Raw genomic sequence first — 8,197 nt, 5'->3', positions numbered from 1 at the left:
TATGAATGCATTGTGTATCTTTGGAATGTACATTGTATGATAAATGAAACAAGTCACCCTGTGTTTTTGTTGATTTAAATAGTGTTTATAACCAAAAGATAAACAACTGTCATTCACGACAGTGTGTATATTGAGTTTAAACGTTATATATTTTACAACGATTGTGAAGAAAGCTATGATAGCTTATACTACATTGTAAGTCACTCTCGTTGGCACTATGTTGCACGAGAGTGTGGTCTTGTGATGTGGGGGAAAACGGAGTTCCCGAAGAAAAACCACTTGTCCCGCTTGGTGACCACTAACCAACCTAACATGCGCGTATGTGTATATTTGAGTAATGATTTTAAAAACGAAAATACTAGTTGTGGTGTATATTGAATACATGTACGCTACTATAGGCGACACCAAACGTATTATAAACGTATTATAGATCCTAGTTGATTTGTTCTGTCTATCCCTCAACGTTTGCTAAAAATCAAAGCACAAAAGGTGCTGATAGACAGTGCAATTCATTAACACTGCTTTTTTCCACAGTACAGCAAATGGGATTCCAAGGCCAAAATGAAGGTCTTTTCTAGGGTTTTAACTAAGAAGTTATGGATGGGTGCTGCATCCTGTCCTTTTTGGTAGGACCCTTCTGCCTTCATTAAGACAAACATGCGTACCCTCGTGTCTTTGTAGAATTAAATGAGGAAGCTAATGAAATATTTCTTATTTGATTAAAACTTAAAATATGATTATTAAATCATACACACTTTTAATTTAACATGCTTGGCAGTTCAAATCTAAGATTACTTCAATTAAGCAGAATACCTAACATTTCTGGTGAATTTTCCTAATTTTCAAAATCTTCATAGTCTGTCAACATGCCCTTTTCTTTCTTATTACCATCTCTTTTTTGCAGCACCATGCCTTTTTTAATACCGGGCTAAAACTCTATATATTCTCTTAATACTATTTGTTAAATATGATTAGATAAGGTTTAGCAGTAATGGAAATAATGAAGTTGCATTTTTGCGTTAGAATGTTAAGCTGGAGTGTGTATACATTTAAAGGCGAATTCATCAACACCTCTAGTGTACAAAGGGGAATGCTTTGTGACAATTAATGGCAGGTTAATGGAACTTGAAATACTTATTTACGGCATCTAGTATTGGAACTAGCAGTTAGTTCTCCTTTTCAAGATTTGTGGGCTTAACCTAACCTATATACGAGTAATTCAAATGGAAAATGTGTAGTTATATGTACAACCTGTCCGATTGTTCCTGAGATGTATGCTTTTGTATTAATAACTTAAGATTTCATAAACTTTACACACATTTATTCTCGACCAGCATTGCAGTACAATTGAATACAATTAGACAATGCCACCCATAAGTTAATTCAACATGTAGTCTGTTCAACATATATTCTATTTCACATTACTACAGCTATTATCATAGCTATAGGCTTTCAATGCAAATGTTCTACTTGCAGAACACAGCATAGCTTTGACACGTTTTCAAAGTGTTTTTTTTATCAAATTGCCCATACCATCTTATAGTTTAGATATGAATTAACGTATCCACTAGTTAAAAGTCAGACGTCTCAGCATTTGTTCCTGTGGAGTCTTCCATTTGGTGATAGAATCTGTGAATCTGTGATGTTACAGTCTGTTCTCTAGGGCAAATAACACAAATTTGGAAGCGCCTACTCATTGTGAAATGCGTTATTTTTTAATAACACATGGCATTAAATCAAAGCATTGTTATACTATCTCAAACAGTCTCAAAAGTTTTTAAATGGATAGTATAACACAGTTTCCACTAAAACAACAATAACAAGCTTGATCCTGTTGTAAGGGACTGAAAGATTGTTCGAAGACTTTGTGCCAGGACGCAAATGAATCCAAACACTCCGGATACGCTGCTGGTGTTTCTGTATTGCTGTATTGACAACGGTGGTACCTGGCTGCCATACCTTGCATCAACTCTAATTTGTAAATGTGTTGCTAACTATGACTGAAGCAAAATACTCCAAATTTGGGCGGACCATTGTGGAATAAGTTCGGATCGTTATATGATGTTAGCGTTCTTCATTATCCGAATATGGCTTTCAAATAATTTTCAGATACTTTTCTCACAATCCGGGCGTTGTTTGAAAGATATAACCTCTAGACACCGGAATTAATTACTAAATTGCGTAATAGTGTTGGCCTGATCATGACCATGCCGGGTAGGCGGCAATTACGTTGACAGGACCCATCCTTTTTGCCACGCCCCCCCCCCCCGAAAATAAATATATATACATATATATTCAAGTCCAAAAATGATTGGGACATGATCATTTATCTAAGAAACAAAAAGTTCCACGAAATAGAACATTCCTAATATATTTTATTGTTAGTTAAACTGTTAAAGAAGTTTTCCGACTCCCGACTCAGTGACCCTTTTCTCTGGCATTAATGGATACAAGCGTCCCCGCTATAGATAATAGTGCTGTTTGTTCCGAACATCCTCACGAGTTAAGACATTTTCATAGTGTCTTCCATACATTGCATGTTTGTCTGGCGTGTTAGGGTTTTTAATGTCCTTCAATGGCGCTACCTAACTATCTAGTTGTCGTTCTGGTTGGAGTTAAATTTATGACCCAACCCGTCTCAATTTTTATTAATGTAGCCAAGGTAGGCTTCCACCTCCGAGGAAGGAAGAAATACTTTCAAATCAAGCCATAAGATATCACTGCGTTGAAGTTCGATTCATGTATGCTTTTATGTTGTTGTTGTTGTTTTTCCAGTTAAAATCAAGAACTGGGCCCATATGGCTATCTGTACAAAAGAGACATGAATACAAAGAAAGACGATTTATTTCCTGTGCAATGTCGATGGTTGACACTTGTGCCATGTCTTCAGGTAGTAAAGGACAACTGGACAACAACTTGCCATTGTTTCTTAAAGATCTGCCAGACATCAGCCATAGGAAACACAATTGCAAGTAGCTAAAAGGCAGCAAAATATACTTTAGAATAGGACAACTGCAAGTCTTTGAAAGATATGGACGGAAGACCAGAAGTTTTTTTATGGGTTGTATTGACTGGAAGGTGGTCAACAAATAGCTGTCCAAATCGACATATGAACCTTCTATCAAAAAGTTAACAAACACCTTGGCTAGAAATTGCCCTTGCAGGAGTCAGTGGTCAAAAATGCTCGATGTCTGCACCCAGAAGTCAAAGACCAAGATCATGCAATGAAGGTGATCACATTAACTAGCAGTGCCCCTTCCAAACATTACAAATGAGAATGTTACAAAAGCTGGGGATGAGTGGCAAATTTACAGGGAAGAAAATGTTGAAGATGATGTTTTATATGATGAGGATTGCATGTTGAAGAGAGTTGACATGTATTGGAATAATATCCTTGATAGGAAACAGCTGCAGGAACCCTGGAGTATCCTGCCCTAAAGAAAGATGTCCCATCATGCCTGTGCCGTTTCCATTGCAATGCCGATGTTGAAACGAGTATGTCTATAAATCAGAGGATATTGACACCAGAACGAACACTCGTGTGTAGTGAAACATTAAATGGCTTAAGACTAACGCGTGATGCTGCGTTACTTGATGGAAATGTCACTTCAGTACCAATTACCACGAAAAAAAATGAAAATGTTCAAGGATCATACAAAAATACCAGGAAAGACTAGAAGAAGAGAAAAGGGGATGAAGAAGAAAAATATTAGAAAGAGTACAGGGAAAACAATGAAGAATAATGAAGAAAGAAAAGGAAAATAAGTAAAAAGAGGCTAAAGTAAAAGCAAATGAAAAACAGCTCCAAGAAGATCTTAATCATGCAAACAGTGTATTTCAAGAAGCTAATAAAAGACTGACAAATGGTGTGAAGGACAATAACTTTCCTGAGATAAACATTGCTCAATGTCAATTGGAAGAGGCAACAAAACACTTTGACCAAGCAAGGGCTGTCATGGAAAAATGCAGAAAACATAGGGATGACATTGAATGTGAAAAGACATAAATTGCTTTATAGTGAATCGTCACTAAAAGAAAGAGAGGAAGGAAGGAAAGTGTAGTGTTTAACAGTTGAACTATACATGTATATATGTGGTTGTGGACTGAACTTAATGCCATTAAATGGTGAAGATCTGAAAATTAATGGGTAGAGCTGTAGAAATTGTGTGCTTGGCTTGTAATAAATAGCCCAGGTGGCTAGTTCTCCTCTATCTCATATATAGAAACATATATACCATTCTAACCATGTAACCATGCTGGAAGCAAAAATAGAACCTTATCATTATAAAATAACTACTTGACTGTGTACAAAACCCTTGTCTGTTTTGTTTTATTCTAACTCAAGCATGTAACCATGTGCAATGCCATATCTTAGTTAAAAACCTTTTATAATTGTAGCTACCATATGTTTTTTTCTATGTAGTTCAGGTTCTTGCTTTTCTAAATATTCATATAAACAAGACATGCTAGTAATACTTGTATGACATTAGTATTGTTAACAGACATAACATACTCTGTGTACAAAATGCTTGTCTTGCCGGTTGCTTTATGATGCTACTTTGTACAGATGTCAAATATATTTTTAATACGTTCTATATGTAAAAGACTTTATATTAGTATGTTGTTATTTATGATGCCTACTATGTTCTGAATTCGGATCTTATAAAACATAATCAGTTCCAGGTTCAGCTCCTCACCCTCTGGCTGAATCACTCTTGAAGCTTTAGTTTAGGCAAAGATAACTACATGTACATCACAAGTGATGAAAAGGTTTAGTAGTCATTTATTTGCATCCAAAAAGGTAAGTAAAGAGTCGTATCATCCCTGCTTTTGCCTTTATAATACCTGCATACAAAATCCTCCTACTTCTATCCCTACATTTTTGTTACTTGTAGGTTCCCTCCTGAGCTCAGATAGACAAAACTGAAGAAGAATGTTAAGGACCTGTTTTACGATTTTTTTCTCGATTAGTCTCTGTCACTTAGTTGCAATCGGAAGATCCAATCTAATGTATTTATAGTGTCCGTACAATTGAAAACATTCCTTGTAGGTAGTGTATATTATTATCCCCCGCCTTGAAAAGGCGAGGGGATATAGTAATGGTAGGCGCGATTCACTGCGTGCGTGCGTGCGTGCGTCCGTCCGTCCCACATTCATTTCTTTGCATCTCCTCTTACATTTCTCATGCGATTTCTACCAAACTTTCACAGATTGATGATCATAAAGTGAAGCAGTGTATATTGTCTGGCTTTCCCGATTCGACCATTTTTGAAATAGTTATTGCCCTTTGCTTATTTTACATTTAAAATTGGTTTCTTCGCAACTCCTCTTACGTTTTTCATGCGATTTCTACCAAACTTTCACAGATTGATGATCATAAAGTGAAGCAGCGCATATTGTCTGGCTTTCCCGATTTGACCATTTTTGAAAGAGTAATTGCCCTTTTTTACATTTAAAATTGGTTTCTTCGCAACTCCTCTTACGTTTTTCATGCGATTTCTATTAAACTTTCACAGATTGATGACTATATAGTGACGCAGCGCATATTGTCGGGCTTTCGCGATTCGACCATTTTAGGAAGAGTTATTGCCCTTTCTTAATTTTACGCAATTTTTATGTGCCTGAGAAACTACCCTTACCATTGATTGGCTTTCGTTACAAAAAAATGCCCCCGTGAGGCGGGGGATATAGCTGTCTGTGACCGCTCTTGTTAAGTTACATTTAAAGTGCGTATTTATTATATTGAAATGTGTACTTTAATTTGAAATAGAGTACTCTTATTAAGTCTACATATATATGTAAACTTGACGTTGTTAAAGTCATTTCTCAAGGGTTTTTGGTGTATTTAAACAGGAAACAGAATATTTAATATTTTATTTTAATAACGACGTAGTAATTTATGTCACTGTAAATTAATAGGTATACGTATATGTCTTGATTGACTAAGCATAATTATAAACACTACTGCTTATGTAACCTGCCTATTTTTAACAGTATAAAGAAGAAAACAACTATGCGATGAATAAGAATGATATGAAGTGTGATTGATTAGATTATTAGATTATGAGAGAGAGTGTGTGTGAGAGAGAGAGGGGGGGGGGGGTGAGGCGGGGGGAGGGAGAAAGTGAGAGAGATTTTCGCGCCTCATATTATTGAAATGTTATTGGTTAACTTTAACTGTTATCGGTCTTCGTGACATTCGGTCGGTCCCGCCCTCTTTTTACCTAATAAGCGTATGTTGAATAATAGCCGGAGGAATGCTATATATAAACCACTTATGATATATATTAAAAGTATATTATTTTAAAACAGTTTTCGCGTACGGATACACAACATCACACTCAGTAAACAGCAGTTACAGTGAGTGGTAGTATTATTATTAACATGTTATATGAAATATTCACATACATCAACGGTTGGATATTTATAGTTAATTAAACAAATTCGTTGTATAAGATGGAAACTGTTTAGCACTTTTTGTATGTGTTCTTCACATACATATTATTGCTCACAAACAAATTAATAACAATGGAATATTGCAATGCAAGATATGTCCTATATGAGCTTGTTTCTGCAGCTTTTTGCATACGTATTAAAGTATGAACTGGAAATATATTTCGAATAATTTATTCAGGTTTAGTATAGGCAACACATCGTTCAAATAAATAATGTTTTGTCAAAAGTGTTCAAACCTTACATCAGTATGCGTTGGAAAAAGTAAGCGCATCGGTGGAAGCCGGATGCCGATAGATGTAGGAGAGTTACTTTTACTGCTTGTGAGACGGTCGCACGTAACAAAAGATCCGACACAGTGTTGGAATTAGGACAGCGCCCGTTTATTTTTTTTATTTGACAGCAGAAAACCCTTTGAAAGCAGTTTATTTTTATTTAAACATAAGTTTCAAAATTCGTTCGGTGAGTATTTTTATCATTTTTTTGTTTGGAAAGTAGATTGTTAAGTATATCGTTGGAAGCGTGTGCCTGCCTTTCTCAGTCACACAAGCAATGGATGTTTAGGCACCTATTAAATATTCTTTACTTTATGATTGCAAATCAGGAAGACAAGGGATCAATTCCGTCATGAGGATTGTGTTCTTTGTGATATTGATCGGCGGGTCGTTCGCACACCATAATTGGCATGGGAGAGGATCAAATTCCGTGGCTCGACCCTCTGTTGGTCACCATTCGGTGAATTCAATGACAGCGCCACGGTCTGCTGCCTGCACCACTCTTCTTGAGGAGGCGAATACACAATTCTATGCCAGTAGGAACTGTTATTTATTCAGAATCGTACTTTTTTAAATGGATAACGACCATTAATTATTTGCATTAATTTCTAATAAAAAGAACTTTCATAAATCCAAATTGGTATTGCTTGGTGTGTTATTTGCTTAATAACGACCTTAAATTAATTCCACCCCTATTTGAACATGAACCAACGATACATTTCCCCCTCAATATTAGGTTCATCAGAATTTAAATGAATGGAATGTTTTCGTGATATATATATAGAAAGAGGGAGACTCATTTTTATTATATCTTATTATTTTCAACGCAAAAGATAAAAAAAACTGTTAATATATGCCAGAATAGTTTTTGATCATGACATTTTATATGAATCGGTTGAGTTTGCTAATTGTTTGTTTTTTGGCAAATTTCAGACGAATTTACGAAATTGTCAAGCGAGGACTTGTACTTCTTAACTTCTGGGCTTGCTCCAACTGATAAATGTCAGTTTCTTCGTAGATTCCTAGTGCGAAGAAGAGCGTAAGTTTCGGAATAGGAGGGTGGGATGTCTCACTATAAAATGAGTATTTAGCAAGTTTGATTTAACAAGATTTAACTTTAAAACAAGTTCAATGTCACTGTTTCAATCCAGACAATTTGAACTATCTTGGATGTGGATTCGTACAATTTTCCATTTCAAATATGTTCATATTCCGTCCGTTTAAACTATCTGCTCGGAATTAATGAAGGGATTATCCAGTTATTTTTTATATTGTTTTGACTTACTAGACTCGTACACTTAATTTTAATTTACATTGGAAAAAAATGCTGAATACAGAAAATGACATCTTTACTTACTGCATAGAATAGTTATTCTCATATTGCTCTTTGCATTAATAATGACTATCTTACATTGCTTCCCGTGCTTTGATTTTGAAATTGAGAAAATAACCATATCATATATGTGAAA

This window comes from Mya arenaria, chromosome 7 (genome assembly GCF_026914265.1).
Source record: "Mya arenaria isolate MELC-2E11 chromosome 7, ASM2691426v1".
Classification (NCBI taxonomy): Eukaryota; Metazoa; Mollusca; class Bivalvia; order Myida; family Myidae; genus Mya; species Mya arenaria.
The sequence above is the reverse complement of the archived record's forward strand: the minus strand, read 5'-3'. Positions refer to the sequence as shown.